We start from the raw sequence: 18,005 nt of genomic DNA, 5'->3' as shown, positions 1-18,005 counted from the left end.
TCCATGGTAAAATTACCGTTTTGTTTTTTCTCCCTTGTAACTAATAAAGTGTCTGTGGGGAGACACTCTCTAAGACCATGCAAATATTCTGCTCCTCCTCAAACTTCCCCCTAGATTTCACATCCATTGATGATTCTTGCCTGATACTATCTCTATCAGGATGGTTGCAAAACGATGATTTTCCAATTCCAGCAATCCCTTCACATTTACTATTCAGTTCTCTGCCTTCTACTATAATAAAGAGATCTCCCTTGGCTATTTATTTACTTAATTGTTTATTTATTCTATGGATTCAATTCCTATTTTTCCTGAAAGAAATTACACTTTTAGGCTGATTATATGCAACAATCAGTTTTTGAAAAAACAAAACAAAATAAGTTAATAAAAGTCAAAACAATTTTTAAAGTATGTTAACTGATGTTCCTTTACCTTATAAATATGACAGGAATACGGGTAAGGTATTTAGATAATGTAGAATCTTGCTGATGGTATCATATCACTGGAAATAACCAATAACACTTTTCCTCTAAATTAAGTAATCAAAGACAAGGTCCTTATGCTGGTTGGATTAACTACAGTTTTTTAAATAGTAATTTTATAGATTTTTGGTTTAAATGATTCTCAGACACTTGGAAGCGTACCTACAAAATTTACCAAAATTATGGCGGCAGCTCTTGCATCTTTTGTGTTTATTCTGAGGTAACGTTGCTATCAATGTAGGCCTTGAGAAAAGAAGGAATCTGCCCTCTAGAAAGGGTTTATAATCTATTTTGGGGTTTTACTAATATTGGTAGTCTCTCAGATAACCTAATCTTGTCTCATCCATGTGCCTATTGAAATGCAAATCTTCAGTCAGTAGTCAGAAACCCTGGCTTCCATCTCCTTATGCACAGGTTTTTCCCTTGGCTTGAAAGTTCCTGATTTAGAACGCTGCATTCGAAACTGCTCTTAACAATTGCAATAATACCAAATGAAACGGCGTAGACTAGATTGTATCCGCTATACTAGCTCTTCAAAAAGCTTTAACTCGCTTGCTGCAATAAAACTGGTCAATAGAATCACTTCAGGCTATTTACTGACAAAACAAGTTGGTGTTTTGTACAGACCAATACCAGCTATTGCATTTGGATAAATGGTTCTGTAAAATTCAAGAAATCCCAGTATAAAATTCAAGAACAAAACAATCCAAGTCAAGATGGGACAAACCGATATCGCAGGGCGGAGTGCATCCCCCGCGCCGGTTGCGGGTCTTTCACTACTAAACTATTTGTGAGCTGAGAAACTTGAGCCATGGCGCTAGGATAGGAAATAGTGTCCTCTGCACTCATGTGGAAACGGCTCAGAAAACTCAAGGACCGTGGGCTGACCCAGCTGTTCTGCCTGATGAGTTATGCAATCTGAAAAATCTAGAGACTCTAAGCCTCAAGAACAATCACCTGACGGAGGTGCTGTCTATCTTTGGGCAACTTACTGCCCTCAAGACCCTGAGCCTCTCTGGGAACCAACAACGGCACCACTACCCCAAATTTGTAGCCTAGGCAATTGGATGTCTTGGATCTCTCTACGAACCAAATTCGGAATATATCTGACATAGTCGGGGAGCTGCAGGTAATTGAACTCAACCTCAATCAGAACCAGATATCTCAGATCTTAGTGAAGATACCTTGCTGTCTTTGCCTGGAAGAGAACTGTCTTGAGCTCAGCATTCCTCCACAGAGTATCTTCAGTGATTCCCAAATCCTTCTGCTTGCTGTGGAAGTCAATCTTTTTGAGAAAAAGAAGTTTGCAAACTGGAAGGCTATAAGTACATGGAGAGGTTTACAGCCACGAAGAAGTTTGCATGATGTTCTCCAGGAGCATGGGAACCAAGATATGACTTGGGACCTCTGTTGGAATGTGGCTGAATCAAAGATTCCTGTCATTGTCAAGGATATCTGCAATAAGGAAGTGACACTCCAGGATATTTCATGCAATGATTTTTTTCCTTTTCAGGGTGCACCTCAAATAAGCTAAAAGAAAAAGGATAGGAAGAGAGACGAAGAGTCCTCCATTTTGAGCCATAGTTAGAGCAATGGACAGTGCTGATTTTTAAAACCATCATTAGCTTGGCTTTCATAAACCAGTTGCTAGTTTCTATTTATATGGTGAGGGAGTGCTACCTGATAACAGAATAGCTCCATGCCACAGCTTGCAATTGCATGTTCATGAAGTCAACTGCCATTCCACCTTTGTGTTAATACTTCATATTTTTATGAAATTCAAATAGTTTGGGGGATGCTGCTATGGTAAGGATTTTTTATTTTATTCCAGTGCATCAGGTCAATTGCAATGTTTATCCTTGAAGTTTAGGATATATATAATGTATGACTATCTTGATTAAAAGGGTGCTTTGTCAGAGAAGCACCAACACAATACTAAGAGATGATCCTTAGGGCTGCAGGGGCAAATTCTTTACAATTGCAGATGCCTTATTGGAGAGGTCTCTGAAGAGCTAAAATGGTATATGCAACACTTGTAAGACAAAAGGAATTTTAATAATCGAGATTTTCCTGAAACTTTGTTACAAATAATATCATTTCTGGTAACCCTTTTCCCTGTTTGTGTTTATAATCTGTGCTGGTCTGAAATCTGTTATGTATCCCATAAAACACTATGTTCTTTTAATCCACTCTTGTGGGGGCAGACCTATTGTGGGTGGGATCTTTTGATTAGGTTGTTTCCATGGAGATGTGACCCACCCAATTGTGGGTGGGACCTTTTGATTCGATTATTTCCATTGAGATGTGACTCTGCCCATTAAAGGTGTGTCTTAATTAGTTGACTGGAGTACTTAAGAGATCTCAGGGAGAGAAAGATAGCTCAGAGCAACACAGACCCAGATGCTTGGAGATGCAGACTTGAAAGAACTGAAAAGAAGGACACGAATAGACATTTGCAGAGTGGGGTTTATGGTGTCAGTATTTGTTATTTGCAGTGGCTAGAGGTAGCCTAAGGGAACAACAACTGATGAATGGAATGGGAACTGTGGTGTATACATACAATGGAGAATTGAGCTGCTACAAGAAGGAGTGAAGTTGTGAGGTGAATGGACATTGAGGACAGTATGTTGAGTGAAATAAACCAGAAATGAAAAGAAAAACATTATAATGCGTCACTAATATAGACTAACTATACTTGTGCAAACTCTGAGACCTGCAACTGAGAGCATAGGTTATCTGGGGAAGGCATATTGTAAAGGTTCCCAGATTGTAGACTCTTACAGCAGTTACATCTATTCCTGAGTTGTAATGGTTATTTCTAAATTCTGAGATGCTGAGCTATTTGTGTATAACCTGGTTGGTTCCTGGAGCTTTGGGTATCTGTGTGACACATGAGACTCAGAGCCAGAGTCCAGCAGCTACTAATGTCAGCATTACCCCATACAGCAAATGCTAAGGAGTCCGAAAAAAGAGATCAGACTTCAGTTAGAGATATGAATGAAATGGACTTGGTTAGAACTAAGGTAAATCAGACTAAGGGTAAAGGATGATATTAATGGTGTTTTTACGACTTCAACTTCTGTGTGAGACCAAAGGAAGAGATGTTTATTAGGTGCCAATCTATATTGTTTGTAACACACTATATGATTTAACTTGTATGGTCAGTTTATTCAAACAGCATAATTACATGGAACATCGAATAGGGAGTTGAAATCTGGTTAGTTTGTACAGGCTAGTGTGATTCCCCAGTACATCCCAGAGTAATTTGGGCAGAGAATAAAAATGTATTGGCAAAGCCCCCGTGAGGGACTGGGGGAAAATGTGTAAATATTAAATTTCCCCACCTGGGGAACTGATGATATTCTCACAAGCATTGGGAACTACAAATTTGGAAGGCTGAGCCCTCAGTCTTGGGGCTTGCCCTTATGAAGCTTGTTACTGCAAAGGAGAGGCTAAGCCTGCTTAAAATGGTGCCTAAGTCACCTCCAGAGAACCTCTTTTGTTGGTCAGATATGGCCTCTCTTTTTTTTTTTTTTTTTTTTTTTTTTTTAATCATCATTTTATTGAGATATATTCACATACCACGCAGTCATACAAAACAAATTATACTTTCGATTGTTTACAGTACCATTACATAGTTGTACATTCATCACCTAAATCAATCCCTGACACCTTCATTAGCACACACACAAAAATAACAAGAATAATAATTAGAGTGAAAAAGAGCAATTGAAGTAAAAAAGAACACTGGGTACCTTTGTCTGTTTGTTTGCTTCCCCTACTTTTCTACACATCCATCCATAAACTAGACAAAGTGGAGTTTGGTCCTTATGGCATTCCCAATCCCACTGTCACCCCTCATAAGCTACATTTTTATACAACTGTCTTCGAGATTCATGGGTTCTGGGTTGTAGTTTAATAGTTTCAGGTATCCACCACCAGCTACCCCCAATTCTTTAGAACCTAAAAAAGGTTGTCTAAAGTGTGCGTAAGAGTGCCCACCAGAGTGATCTCTCGGCTCGTTTTGGAATCTCTCTGCCACTGAAGCTTATTTCATTTCCTTTCACATCCCCCTTTTGGTCAAGAAGATGTTCTCCATCCCACGATGCCGGGTCTACATTCCTCCCCGGGAGTCATATTCCACGTTGCCAGGGAGATTCACTTCCCTGGGTGTCTGATCCCACGTAGGGGGGAGGGCAGTGATTTCACCTTTCAAGTTGGCTTAGCCAGAGAGAGAGGGCCACATCTGAGCAACAAAGAGGCATTCAGGAGGAGACTCTTAGGCACAAATACAGGGAGGCCTAGCCTCTCCTTTGCAGCAACCGTCTTCCCAAGGGTAAAACTTATGGTAGAGGGCTCAACCCATCAAACCACCAGTCCCCTATGTCTGTGGTCATGTTAGCAACCATGAAGGTGGGGTAGGCAAATACCCCTGCATTCTCCACAGGCTCCTCAAGGGGGCACTACATCTTTTTTTTTTTTTTTCCTTGTTTGTCTTTTTTCTTTTTTTTTTTTTTTAACTTTCCCTTCTTTTTTAAATCAACTGTATGAAAAAAAAAGTTAAAAAGAAAACAAACATACAATAAAAGAACATTTCAAAGAGACCATAACAAGGGAGTAAGAAAAAGACAACTAACCTAAGATAACTGCTTAACTTCCAACATGTTCCTACTTTACCCCAAGAAAGTTACATAATATAGCAACATTTCAGTGAACTTGTTCCTACTACATCCATCAGAAATTAACAGACCATAGTCATTTCTGGGCATCCCCAGAACGTTAAATAGCTTATCTGTTCTTCTTGGATTATTGTTCCCCCTTCCTTAATTGCTCTCTACTGCTAGTTCCCCTACATTCTACATTATAAACCATTTGTTTTACATTTTTCAAAGTTCACATTAGTGGTAGCATATAATATTTGTCTTTTTGTGCCTGGCTTATTTCGCTCAGCATTATGTCTTCAAGGTTCATCCATGTTGTCATATGTTTCACCAGATAGTTCCTTCTTACTGCCGCGTAGTATTCCATCGTGTGTATATACCACATTTTATTTATCCACTCATCTGTTGAAGGACATTTGGGTTGTTTCCATCTCTTGGTAATTGTGAATAATGCTGCTATGAACATTGGCGTGCAGATATCTGTTCGTGTCACTGCTTTCCGATCTTCCGGGTATATACCGAGAAGTGCAATCGCTGGATCGAATGGTAGCTCTATATCTAGTTTTCTAAGGAACTGCCAGACTGACTTCCAGAGTGGCTGAACCATTATACAGTCCAACCAACAATGAATAAGAGTTCCAATTTCTCCACATCCCCTCCAGCATTTGTAGTTTCCTGTTTGTTTAATGGCAGCCATTCTAACCGGTGTTAGATGGTATCTCATTGTGGTCTTAATTTGCATCTCTCTAATAGCTAGTGAAGCTGAACATTTTTTCATGTGTTTCTTGGCCATTTGTATTTCCTCTTCAGAGAACTGTCTTTTCATATCTTTTGCCCATTTTATAATTGGGCTGTCTGTACTATTGTCATTGAGTTGTAGGATTTCTTTGTATATGCAAGATATCAGTCTTTTGTCAGATACATGGTTTCCAAAAATTTTTTCCCATTGAGTTGGCTGCCTCTTTACCTTTTTGAGAAATTCCTTTGAGGTGCAGAAACTTCTAAGCTTGAGGAGTTCCCATTTATCTATTTTCTCTTTTGTTGCTTGTGCTTTGGGTGTAAAGTCTAGGAAGTGGCCTCCTAATACAAGGTCTTGAAGATGTTTTCCTACATTATCTTCTAGGAGTTTTATGGTACTTTCTTTTATATTGAGATCTTTGGTCCATTTTGAGTTAATTTTTGTGTAGGGGGTGAGGTAGGGGTCCTCTTTCATTCTTTTGGATATGGATATCCAACTCTCCCAGCCCCATTTGTTGAAAAGACCATTATGGCTCAGTTCGGTGACTTTGGGGGCCTTATCAAAGATCAGTCGGCCATAGATCTGAGGGTCTATCTCTGAATTCTCAATTCGATTCCATTGATCTATATGTCTATCTTTGTGCCAGTACCATGCTGTTTTGGCAACTGTGGCTTTATAATAAGCTTCAAAGTCAGGGAGTGTAAGTCCTCCCACTTCGTTTTTCTTTTTTAGAGTGTCTTTAGCAATTCGATGCATCTTCCCTTTCCAAATAAATTTGATAACTAGCTTTTCCAAGTCTGCAAAGTAGGTTGTTGGAATTTTGATTGGGATTGCATTGAATCTGTAGATGAGTTTGGGTAGAATTGACATCTTAATGACATTTAGCCTTCCTATCCATGAACATGGAATATTTTTCCATCTTTTAAGGTCCCCTTCTATTTCTTTTAGTAGAGTTATGTAGTTTTCTTTGTATAGGTCTTTTACATCTTTGGTTAAGTTTATTCCTAGGTACTTGATTTTTTTAGTTGCTATTGAAAATGGTATCTTTTTCTTGAGTGTCTCTTCAGTTTGTTCATTTCTAGCATATAGAAACATTACTGACTTATGTGCATTAATCTTGTATCCTGCTACTTTGCTAAATTTGTTTATTAGCTCTAGTAGGTGTATCGTCGATTTCTCAGGGTTTTCTAGATATAAGATCATATCATCTGCAAACAATGACAGTTTTACTTCTTCTTTTCCAATTTGGATGCCTTTTATTTCTTTGTCTTGCCGGATTGCCCTGGCTAGCACTTCCAGCACAATGTTGAATAACAGTGGTGACAGCGGGCATCCTTGTCTTCTTCCTGATCTTAGAGGGAAGGCTTTCAGTCTCTCACCATTGAGTACTATGCTGGCTGTGGGTTTTTCATATATGCTCTTTATCATGTTGAGGAAGTTTCCTTCAATTCCTACCTTTTGAAGTGTTTTTATCAAAAAGGGATGTTGGATTTTGTCAAATGCTTTTCAGCATCTATTGAGATGATCAATTGATTTTTCCCTTTCGAGTTTTTAATGTGTTGTAATACATTGATTGTTTTTCTTATGTTGAACCATCCTTGCATGCCTGGAATGAACCCCACTTGGTCATGGTGTATGATTTTTTTAATGTGTCTTTGGATTCGATTTGCAAGTATTTTGTTGAGGATTTTTGCATCTATATTCATTAGGGAGATTGGCCGGTAGTTTTCCTTTTTTGTGGCATCTTTGCCTGGTTTTGGTATTAGATTGATGTTAGCTTCATAAAATGAGTTAGGTAGTGTTCCATTTTTTTCAATGTTTTGAAAGAGTTTGAGTAAGATTGGTGTCAGTTCTTTCTGGAAAGTTTGGTAGAATTCCCCTGTGAAGCCATCTGGCCCTGGGCATTTATTTGTGGGAAGATTTTTGATGACTGATTGGATCTCTTTGCTTGTGATGGGTTGGTTGAGGTCTTCTATTTCTTCTCTGGTCAGTCTAGGTTGTTCATATGTTTCCAGGAAATTGTCCATTTCTTCTACATTATCCAGTTTGTTGCCATACAGTTGTTCATAATATCCTCTTATAATTTTTTTAATTTCTTCAGGATCTGCAGTTATGTTACCTTTTTCATTCATTATTTTGTTCATATGGGTCTTCTCTCTTTTTGATTTTGTCAGTCTAGCTAGGGGCTTGTCAATCTTGTTGATCTTCTCAAAGAACCAACTTTTGGTGATATTTATCCTTTCTATTGTTTTTTTGTTCTCTATGTCATTTATTTCTGCTTTAATCCTTGTTATTTCTTTTCTTGTACTTGGTTTAGGATTGGTTTGCTGTTCATTTTCTAGCTTCTTCAGTTGATCCATTAGTTCTTTGATTTTGGCTCTTTCTTCCTTTTTAATATATGCGTTTAGTGCTATAAATTTCCCCCTTAGCACTGCTTTTGCTGCATCCCATAGGTTTTGGTATGTTGTGTTCTCATTTTCATTCGTCTCTATATATTTAGCAATTTCTCTTGCTATTTCTTCTTTAACCCACTGATTGTTTAGGAGTGTGTTGTTTAACCTCCAGGTATTTGTGAATTTTCTAAGTCTCTGATGGTTATTGACTTCTAATTGTATTCCATTGTGGTCAGAGAATGTGCTTTGAATAATTTCAATCTTTTTAAATTTATTGAGGCTTGTTTTATGTCCCAGCATATGATCTATTCTGGAGAAAGTTCCGTGAGCACTAGAAAAGTATGTGTATCCTGGTGATTTGGGATGTAATGTCCTGTAGATGTCTGTTAAATCTAATTCATTTATCATATTGTTTAGGTTTTCAATTTCCTTATTGGTCTTCTGTCTGGTTGATCTATCTATAGGAGAGAGTGATGTGTTGAAGTCTCCCACAATTATTGTGGAAACATCAATTGCTTCCTTTAGTTTTGCCAATGTTTCTCTCATGTATTTTGTGGCACCTTGATTGGGTGCATAGACATTTACGATTGTTATTTCTTCTTGCTGAATTGCTCCTTTTATTAGTATGTAGTGGCCTTCTTTGTCTCTCAAAACATCCCTGCATTTGAAGTCTATTTTATCTGAGATTAATATTGCTACACCTGCTTTCTTTTGGCTGTAGCTTGCATGAAATATTTTTTTCCATCCTTTCACTTTCAGTTTCTTTGTGTCCCTGTGTCTAAGATGAGTCTCTTGTATGCAACATATTGATGGTTCATTTTTTTTGATCCATTCTGCGAATCTATATCTTTTAATTGGGGAGTTTAATCCATTTACATTCAACGTTAAAACCGTGAAGGCATTTCTTGAATCGGCCATCTTATCCTTTGGATTATGTTTGCCATATTTTTCCCTCTCTCTATTAATATCCTTTATTGTACCCATACCGAATCTCTTTAGTACTGAACCTTTCTCCAGGTCTCTCTGTCCTGTCTTTGTTTCTCTGTCTGTAGGGCTCCCTTTAGTATCTCCAGTAGGGCAGGTCTCTTGTTAGCAAATTCTCTCAGCATTTCTTTGTCTGTGAAAAATTTAAGCTCTCCCTCAAATTTGAAGGAGACCTTTGCTGGATAAAGTATTCTTGGCTGGAAATTCCTCTCACTCAGAATTTTAAATATATCGTGCCACTGCCTTCTTGCCTCCATGGTGGCTGCTGAGTAGTCACTACTTAGTCTTATGCTGTTTCCTTTGTATGTGGTGAATTGCTTTTCTCTTGCTGCTTTCAGAACTTGCTCCTTCTCTTCTATGTTTGACAGTGTGATCAGTATATGTCTCGGAGTGGGTTTTTTTGGATTTATTCTATTTGGAGTTCGCTGAGCATTTATGATTTGTGTATTTATGTTGTTTAGAAGATTTGGGAAGTTTTCCCCAACAATTTCTTTGAATACTCTTCCTAGACCTTTACCCTTTTCTTCCCCTTCTGGGACACCAATGAGTCTTATATTCGTACGTTTCATATTATCTATCATATCCCTGAGGTCCATTTCGAGTTTTTCAATTTTTTTCCCCATTCTTTCTTTTATGCTTTCATTTTCCATTCTGTCATCTTCCAGGTCACTGATTCGTTGTTCAACTTCCTCTAGTCTTGTACTATGAGTGTCCAGAATCTTTTTAATTTGGTCAACAGTTTCTTTAATTTCCATAAGATCATCCATTTTTTTATTTAGTCTTGCAATGTCTTCTTTATGCTCTTCTAGGGTCTTCTTGATTTCCTTCATATCCCGTACTAGGGTCTCATTGTTCATCTTTAGTTCTTTGAGTAGCTGCTCTAGGTGGTGTGTCTCTTCTGGTCTTTTGATTTGGGTGCTTGGGCTTGTGTTATCCATATCGTCTGGTTTTTTCATATGCTTTATAATTTTCTGTTGTTTTTGGCCTCGTGGCATTTGCTGAACTTGATAGGGTTCTTTTAGGGTTTGTAGACCAGTTGAAGTCCTTATGTCTAATTTATCAGATCTACAGCTTCGTGGAGTACACTTTCTCTAACTAACCAGCAGGTGGCGTCCACGAGCCACCTGTTCTCCACAAGCCAGATCTCCCCTGCTTAGCCTTTTTGGTGAGTGGGGGAGTGAGTCTTGTGGGGCCCAATTGGTGTACCAAGCTTGCGTGTGTAGTTGGTGTTGCCTGCCCTGTATGTGGGGCGTGTTTCTGGGCAGTCGGGGAGGGGGGGTGGCCCTAACAATCAAATCTCCCTGATGATCCTGGAGTTTTAAAGCTGCTGCAATAGTCTAATCCTTCAGTTCAGTCCTGCCACAGTTTGTCTCTGCCACTGACCCACAAGTCTTTGGTATTGGCGTATGGCTCCTGAGACTTGCAAGTGGGCCCCTCTTCCAGGCTGTGCACCCCGGGTCCTCTGTTGAGGGATGACTGTGCTATGTCACAGGTGAGTGCCGTCCCCCCAGGGCAGTTCTGGGCTGCTGGGCTGTGTTGGGAGGCTCCCAGTCTGCTCAAATGATGGCTGAATGGGGCTCTGTTAATTCACACTGCTCCCCCTTCCCAGCTCTGGGACATTCAGCTGAGGTTGCAGGGAAGGCTAATGTCCACGCCCAGTTTTGTGGTGTGTGCCTGTTATTTGAAGCACTTCCGTCACACTGGGTTGTCTGGGGCAGCTCTGGGCTATGGGGCTGGCGATGGGCAGGAGTGTTTCCTGTCCACCAGGATGGTGGCTGTGAGCGGACACCCCCCTTTTCTTGGGAAGTTGTGTTGTTTAGTGAATTTTCTCAGCCACTGGAATATTGCCTTTTGTCTCAGAGCTCTCTTAATTCTGCTCTTGACTTGACGTGCCCAAATTTCAATTCTTTGAAGCTTTCTGTATTGAGCTTCTTAGAGTAATTGTTTTAGAAAAAGCAAAAAGGATTTAAAACAAAACAAACAAAAAAAAACAAACAAAAAAAAAAAACGGCCCTCCTCAGAGATCTAATGGGTTATTGAAATGCTAATAGACAAAGCAACCAGGGCCATTAAGGAAAGGTGCACAGGGCAGAGAGATCAGCTTTGCTTCGGGATTTGCATATGCGCCTCAAGGCCTGATCTCCGCCCTTCCCCTTTCTGTGTTCACCAGAACTCCAAAAATCCTCTGCTTTTATTTTGGAGTTTTTCGTGTTGTTTTTATTCTATGTCTGTCTCCTCTCTGCTGGGCTGGCTGCTCTCAGAGTCTCTGGTGTCTGGTCTCAGTCTATCTATGGTTGGAGTTTGAATCAGTAGAATGAGTTTCCGATAAGGGCAGCCACTGCAATTCTCCCTTCTCCTTCCCGGAGCTGACAGCCCCTCCTCCCCCGGGACTGAGCCTGGCAGGGAGGGGCGCGGGTCCCCTGGCCGCAAAAACTTACAGATTTCGCTGATCTCAGCAGTTCCACGTTTTCATGAGTGTTGTATGAAGTATGCCCAAAGACAGATTGCTCTGTGGTGTCCAGTCCACGCAGTTCCTGGCTTTTTACCTACTTTCCTGGAGGAGTAACTAAAACATACAGCTCACCAGTCTGCCATCTTGCCCCGCCCTCCGTGGCCTCTCTTTTTAAGCCAACACTGCAGGTAAACTCACTGCACTCTTCTCTATGTGGGACATGACTCCCAGGGATGCAAATCTCCCTGGCAACATGGGATATGAGTCTCAGGGATGAGCTTGGCCCTGGCATCATGGGATTGAGAAAGCCTTCTTGGACCAAAAGGGAGAAGACAAATGAAACAAAATAAAATTTTAGTGGCTGAGAGATCTCATATAGAGTCAAGAGGTCATTCTGGAGGTTATTCTTCTGCATTGATATTTAGTTTTTAGTGTATTGGAAGAGCTGAAGGGAAATACCTGAAACTGTTGAACTGCAACCCAGTAGCCCTGATCTTGAAGACTATTTATAACTGCATAACTTACACTGTGTAACTGTATGACTGTGAAAACTTTGTGGCTCCCACTCCCTTTATACAGTGTATGGACAGATGAATGGAAAAATGAGGACAGAAAGTAAATGAATAATAGGGAGGGATGGGGGTTATGGGATGTTTTGGGTGTTCTTTTTTACTTTAATTCTTATTCTTTTTTGTGTGTGGTAATGAAAATGTTCAAAAATTGATTGTGGTAATGAATGTACAACTATATAATGGTACTGTGAACAACTGATTGTATGCCATGGATGATTGTATGGTATGTGAATATATCTCAATAAAATTGAATTGAAAAAATTCTGAATAAATTAAGCATCAGCTCCCCATTCTCTACTCTCATTCGGTCTCCTAGGAACCTATATTCTAGATATCAACTCCATGAGTTTGCTTTTTATAATTTGTTCATATTAATGAGTTAATACAATATTTGTACTTTTGAGTCTGGCTTATTTCACTCAACATAATGTCCTCAAATTTCATCCATGTTGTTGCAAGCATCAGACTTCATTCCTTCTTACAGCTGAATAATGTTCTATCATGTGTATGTATATACCGTTTTGTTTATCCACTCATCAGTTGATGAACACTTGAGTTGTTTTCATCTTTTAGCAATTGTGAATAATGATGCTATGAACATTGGTGTACAAATGTGTGTTCACATCCCTGCTTTCAGTTGCTCTATGTATATACGTAAAAGTGGGATTGCCAGATTCTATGGTAGTTCTATACTTAGCTTCCTGAGGAACTGCCACACTGTCTTCCACAGCAGCCGTATCATTTTACATTCCCATCAGCAAAGAATAAGTGTTCCTATTTCTTCACATCCTCTCCAATACTCCTAGTTTTCTGTTTGTTTAATAGTGATGATTCTAGTAGGTGTGAAATGATATTGCTTTGTGGTTTTGATCTGCATTAGCTATTAAGCTAGTGATGTAGAGCATCTTTTCATGTACTTTTTAGCCATTTGTATTTCCTCTTTGGAAAAATGTCTATTGAAATCCTTTGCCCATTTTTTTTTATTGCTTGTGTGCAGGTTTGAATCTGTTATGTAGCTCAGAAAACCCCATGTTCTTTTAATACAATCTTGTGGGGGAAGACCTATTGTGGGTGGTGCCTTTTGATTAGGTTGTTTCTGTGGGAATGTGACCCCACCCATTCAAGGTGGGTCTTAATCCCCTTGCTGGAGTCCTCTATGAGAGGATAAAAGGCAGACAGTTAGAGAGAATAGAGAGAAGCTAACAAAGAAAATGCCCTGGGAGAAACAAGAAGGGCCTACAGAAACTGGGAGAGCCATTTTTAGATCAGAACACAGGAGAAGAAGGGCCAGCAGACATCACCACGTACCTTCCCCTGTGACAGAGGAACCCTGAATGCCATCAGCCTTTCCTCAGAGAAGGCATCTCCCTCTTAATGCCTTAATTTGGACATTTTCATGGCCTTAGAACTGTAAATTTGCAACCTAATAAATCCCCATTGAAAAACCCAACCCATTGCCGATACATTAAATCCAGGCAACTTTAGCAAATGGAAACAGTTTGTTTGTCTTTTTTATTGTTGAGTTGTAGGATTTCCTTATATATTCTGGATATTAAACCCTTATCAGATACCTGGTTTCCAAATATTTTCTCCCATTGAGTAGGCTGACTTTTCACCTTCCTGACAAAGTCCTTTGAAGCACAAAAGTCTTCAAGTTTGAGGAGGTCCCATTTATCTATTTTTTCTTTCATTGCTCGTGCTTTGGATGTAAAGTCTAAGAAACTACCACCTACTACAAGATCTTGAAGATGCTTCCCTATGTTTTCTTCTAGGAAATTCATGATCCTGGCTCTTATATTTAGGTCTTTGATTCATTTTGAGTTAATTTTTGTATCAGTTGTGAGTTTCAGGTCCTCTTTCATTCTTTTGGATATGGCTATCCAGTTCTTCCGGAACCTTTTGTTGAGGAGACAGTTGTGTTCCAGTTGAGTGGACTTGGCAATCTTGTGAAACTCAATTGAACATAGATGTGGGGGTCTATTTCTGAACTCTCAGTTCGATTCCATTGATAAATATGTCTATCTTTATGCCAGTACCATGCTATTTTGACCACTGTAGCTTTGTAATATGCTTTAAAGTCAGGAAGTGTGAGTCCTCCAACTTTATTCTTCTTTTTCAATTTGTCTTTGTTTATTTGGGGCCCATTACCTTTCCAAATAAATTTGATAATAGACTTTTCTATTTCTGCAAATTAGGCTGTTGGAATTTTGATTGGGATTGTGTTGAATCTGTTAATCAATTTTGGTAGAATTGACATCTTAATGACATTTAGACCTTCAACCCTTAAACACAGAATGCCCTTTCATTTATTTAGGTCTTCTTTGGTTTCTTTTAGCGATGTTTTGTAGTTTTCTGAGTTAAGATCCTTACATCCTCGGTTAAAATTATTCCTAGATGTTTGATTCTTTTTGTTGCTATTGAAATGGATTTTTTTCTTGATTTCCTCCAAGGATTGCTTATTACTAGTGTACAGAAACACTATTGATTTTTGTGTGTTGAACTTGTATCCCACCACTTTGCTGAACTGGTTTATTAGCTGTAGTAGCTTTGTTGTAGATTTTTTTGGGATTTTCTAAATACAGGATCATGTTGTCTGTAAATAGTGAAAGTTTTACATCTTGCTTTCTGATTAGATGCCTTTATTTCTTTTTCTTGTCTAACTGCTCTAGTTAGAACTTCTAGCAGAATGTTGAATAACAGTAGTGACAGTGGGAAAGCTTTCAGTGTCTCACCATCGAGTATGATGTTAGTGTGGATTTTTCATATATGTCCTTTATCATGTTGAGAAAATTTCCTTCTATTCCTATCTTTCAAAGTTTTTTTGTTTGTTTTTTGTTTTTTTTTTTAATAAAACAAAGAGCAGTTTATTCAGTCTAGTTTTATAGTCATCACATCATTAAACACAAAAGTATTTGCAATTGCTTAATAGTAAGATAGTCATACTTTCATGTACATAAAATAATTAGCTGTGTTTACATCTAGTTTCCCATTGTTTCTTCTACAAACACTAAAAGATAATTGAATTCTATTTCAGAAAATATTTCAGCCCCAACTCCATTTAAAACCCTTTCAGTTAAATATGTTAAAATTTTCATAGCTTTTACACAGAAGTTGCTAGAATTTACCCAGCTATCATTTAATACTTAAATTGTCACAGTCACTCAAATTTTGTGCTGGTTGGAGGGAATAATATTGATATATTTTCTAAAAGCTTTGCATTCTTCCATTTAAGTAAGAAATTAGAACTATATCATTTTTCTTCTATGAGCTTCAGATATGTTCCTTACAAAGCAATAACCATAAGAACATACTTCAAAATATCTTCATGCCAGATAGTCTTTGCGTCTCTGTGTGTTAACACATTCTTGTGTGTCACTGACTAAAAACCCTGACCCATCCTTGGATAAACTGGGGCTTAATACCAAAAACTGACCTTGACCCAGATTATCAGTTATAAAAAACAAACAAACAAAAAGCCAAAGACTGTAACTCTGAAAGCATTTAAGAATATTGTTGCTTTTGTGTTTGAAAATGACTATTGACAGCAAGACAAAAGAACAGTTATAAACACTGTTTGTACTTACAGACTTTTTTTTTAAATTAAATTCACTTTTACTGAGATATATTCACATACCACACAATCATCCATGATGTACAGTCAACTGTTCACAGTACCATCATATAGTTATGCATTCATCACCCTAATCTATTTCTGAACATTTTCCTTATATCAGAAAGAACCAGAATAAGAATAAAAAATAAAAATAAAAAAGAACACCCAAATCATCCCCCCCATCCCACCCTATTTTTCATTTAGTTTTTGTCCCCACCTTTCTACTTATCCATCCATACATTGGATAAAGGGAGTGTGATCCACAAGGTTTTCACAATCACACTGTTACCCCTTGTAAGCTACATAGTTATACAATCATCTTCAAGAGTCAAGGCTACTGGGTTGGAGTTTGATAGTTTCAGGTATTTACTTCTAGCTATTCCAATACCCTAAAACCTCCCAGTGGTATAAATCTCCCTGGCAAAGCAGGACATGACTCCTGGGGATGAGCTTGGACCTGGCACTGTGGCATTGAGAACATCTTCTTGACCAAAAGGGGGAAGCAAAATGAAACAAATGGAGTTGAGAGGTCACTCTGGAGGGCATTCTAATGCACTATATAGATATCCTTTTTTAGGTTTTAGGGTATTGGAATAACTAGAAGGAAATACCTGAAACTGTTGAACTGCATCCCAGTAGCATTGATTCTTGAAGATGATTGCATAACTATGTAGCTTCACGGTGTGACGGTATGACTATGAAAACCTTGTGACTCATACTCTCTTTATCCAGGGTATGGATGGATGAGTACAAAAATGGGGACACTATGGACGATTATATGGTATCTGAATATATCTTCATAAAACTGAATTAAAAAAATAGGCCCTGGGACCCACAAAGGTGGTGAAGACCAGTTCCAAAGGGACCTTGGGAGACGGGTCAGGAAAGACGCCCAAAAGCCTTTTTTTTCCCCCACCTCCTCTAAGCTGCGCTTTCCTGGCCTGCCCAGCAGATGGTGCGCTTCGGCAAAGCTTTCCCCGCAGGATCTTTGTTCCAAGCAAGCTAGAGCCATGATTCAGAGCCAGAACCCAGCAGTTCAAACTTACCAGTTAGAAGTCACGCTCAACACTCGACCATGTCTTCCTCCTGTTCTGGGGGAGGAAGACCTTCATGCTCCTCTCGGTCAGGGCAGCCAGCCATGGATGGTCCCCGAGGCAAGCCTTGAGGGTGGGGGATGGGCATCAGCCACTGCTGTGGGAGCAAGTCACTCACAGTTTTTGCTGCAGCTTCTCTTTCTCCCTATCTCACCCTTCCCTAGATGCTGTACAGTGCTCCCATGGTCTCCAGAGCCCCAGAACCATTGATACAGAGAGTTTCTGTCTGTCCACTAGCTATTTTTGTAGGAGGAGTGTGTCATTTAGCTCCCTACTCTGTTATTTTTCCTGGAAATTCCTCAGTGGCATTTTCTTTTAATCTCAGAAGCAAAGTATGCACAAAGATAATAGAACGGATTTTAGACACTCTTTCAGTAGTTTCCAAACATTTTCTCATGAGTATACTCAGTATTCCAAATGGTTTTCTTTATCCAACTCTATACCACAAAAAGATCATTTGGCATCCTTTTCTAGTATGAATGTGCTCAGGGATTTGGTAGAAGCAGAACTATCCCAGTTGCTGGCAACCCAGAATCACAGTATTCCAGGACTCAGGCTGTGGCATCTTCTCTCTTGCTACCACCCTGGTCCAAGTCGGTGGAGCTGTCTGGGAGAAAACATGGGTTGGGAGGCATAGCGCAGTCTGGGGACTCAGGTCATGGCCATGGGCTTGCCCAGGCCCCAGGGCCCTTCACCCAGTCCCCCCACGATAGCTAATGTCCAAGTGCCATGTGACCTCCTGGGTAGTAGGTTTTGGGTGTAGGAAATCAATACTTCTGCTATGTTTGGGATGCTTGGAGATATATAAGAAGTGTGGTCCATTAGATAGTTTGCTATAAAAGTTTGCAATTTGGGGAAGATTTTATGGTAGTTAGTGTTTAAAGCCTGGCATCAGATGAAGTCATCTAGGGTAGGAATGTTGAGAAGAACAGATGTCCAGGAGCAAGTCCTTTGGCCCACCAACATTTAAAGATTGAGCTAAGGAGGAGAAGCCAGCTAAGGAATTAGGCAAAACATC

The 18,005-nt window shown here is 39.3% G+C and overlaps 1 pseudogene; it reads left to right on the top strand.

Annotated features, from left to right (window-relative positions):
• Nucleotides 1-661: 661 nt before the first annotated feature.
• LOC119508408 lies at nt 662-1,844 on the top strand (annotated as a pseudogene).
• Nucleotides 1,845-18,005: the final 16,161 nt, after the last annotated feature.

This window comes from Choloepus didactylus, chromosome 13 (genome assembly GCF_015220235.1).
Source record: "Choloepus didactylus isolate mChoDid1 chromosome 13, mChoDid1.pri, whole genome shotgun sequence".
NCBI classification, from domain to species: Eukaryota; Metazoa; Chordata; class Mammalia; order Pilosa; family Megalonychidae; genus Choloepus; species Choloepus didactylus.
This window is presented reverse-complemented; position numbering and strand designations above follow the sequence as displayed.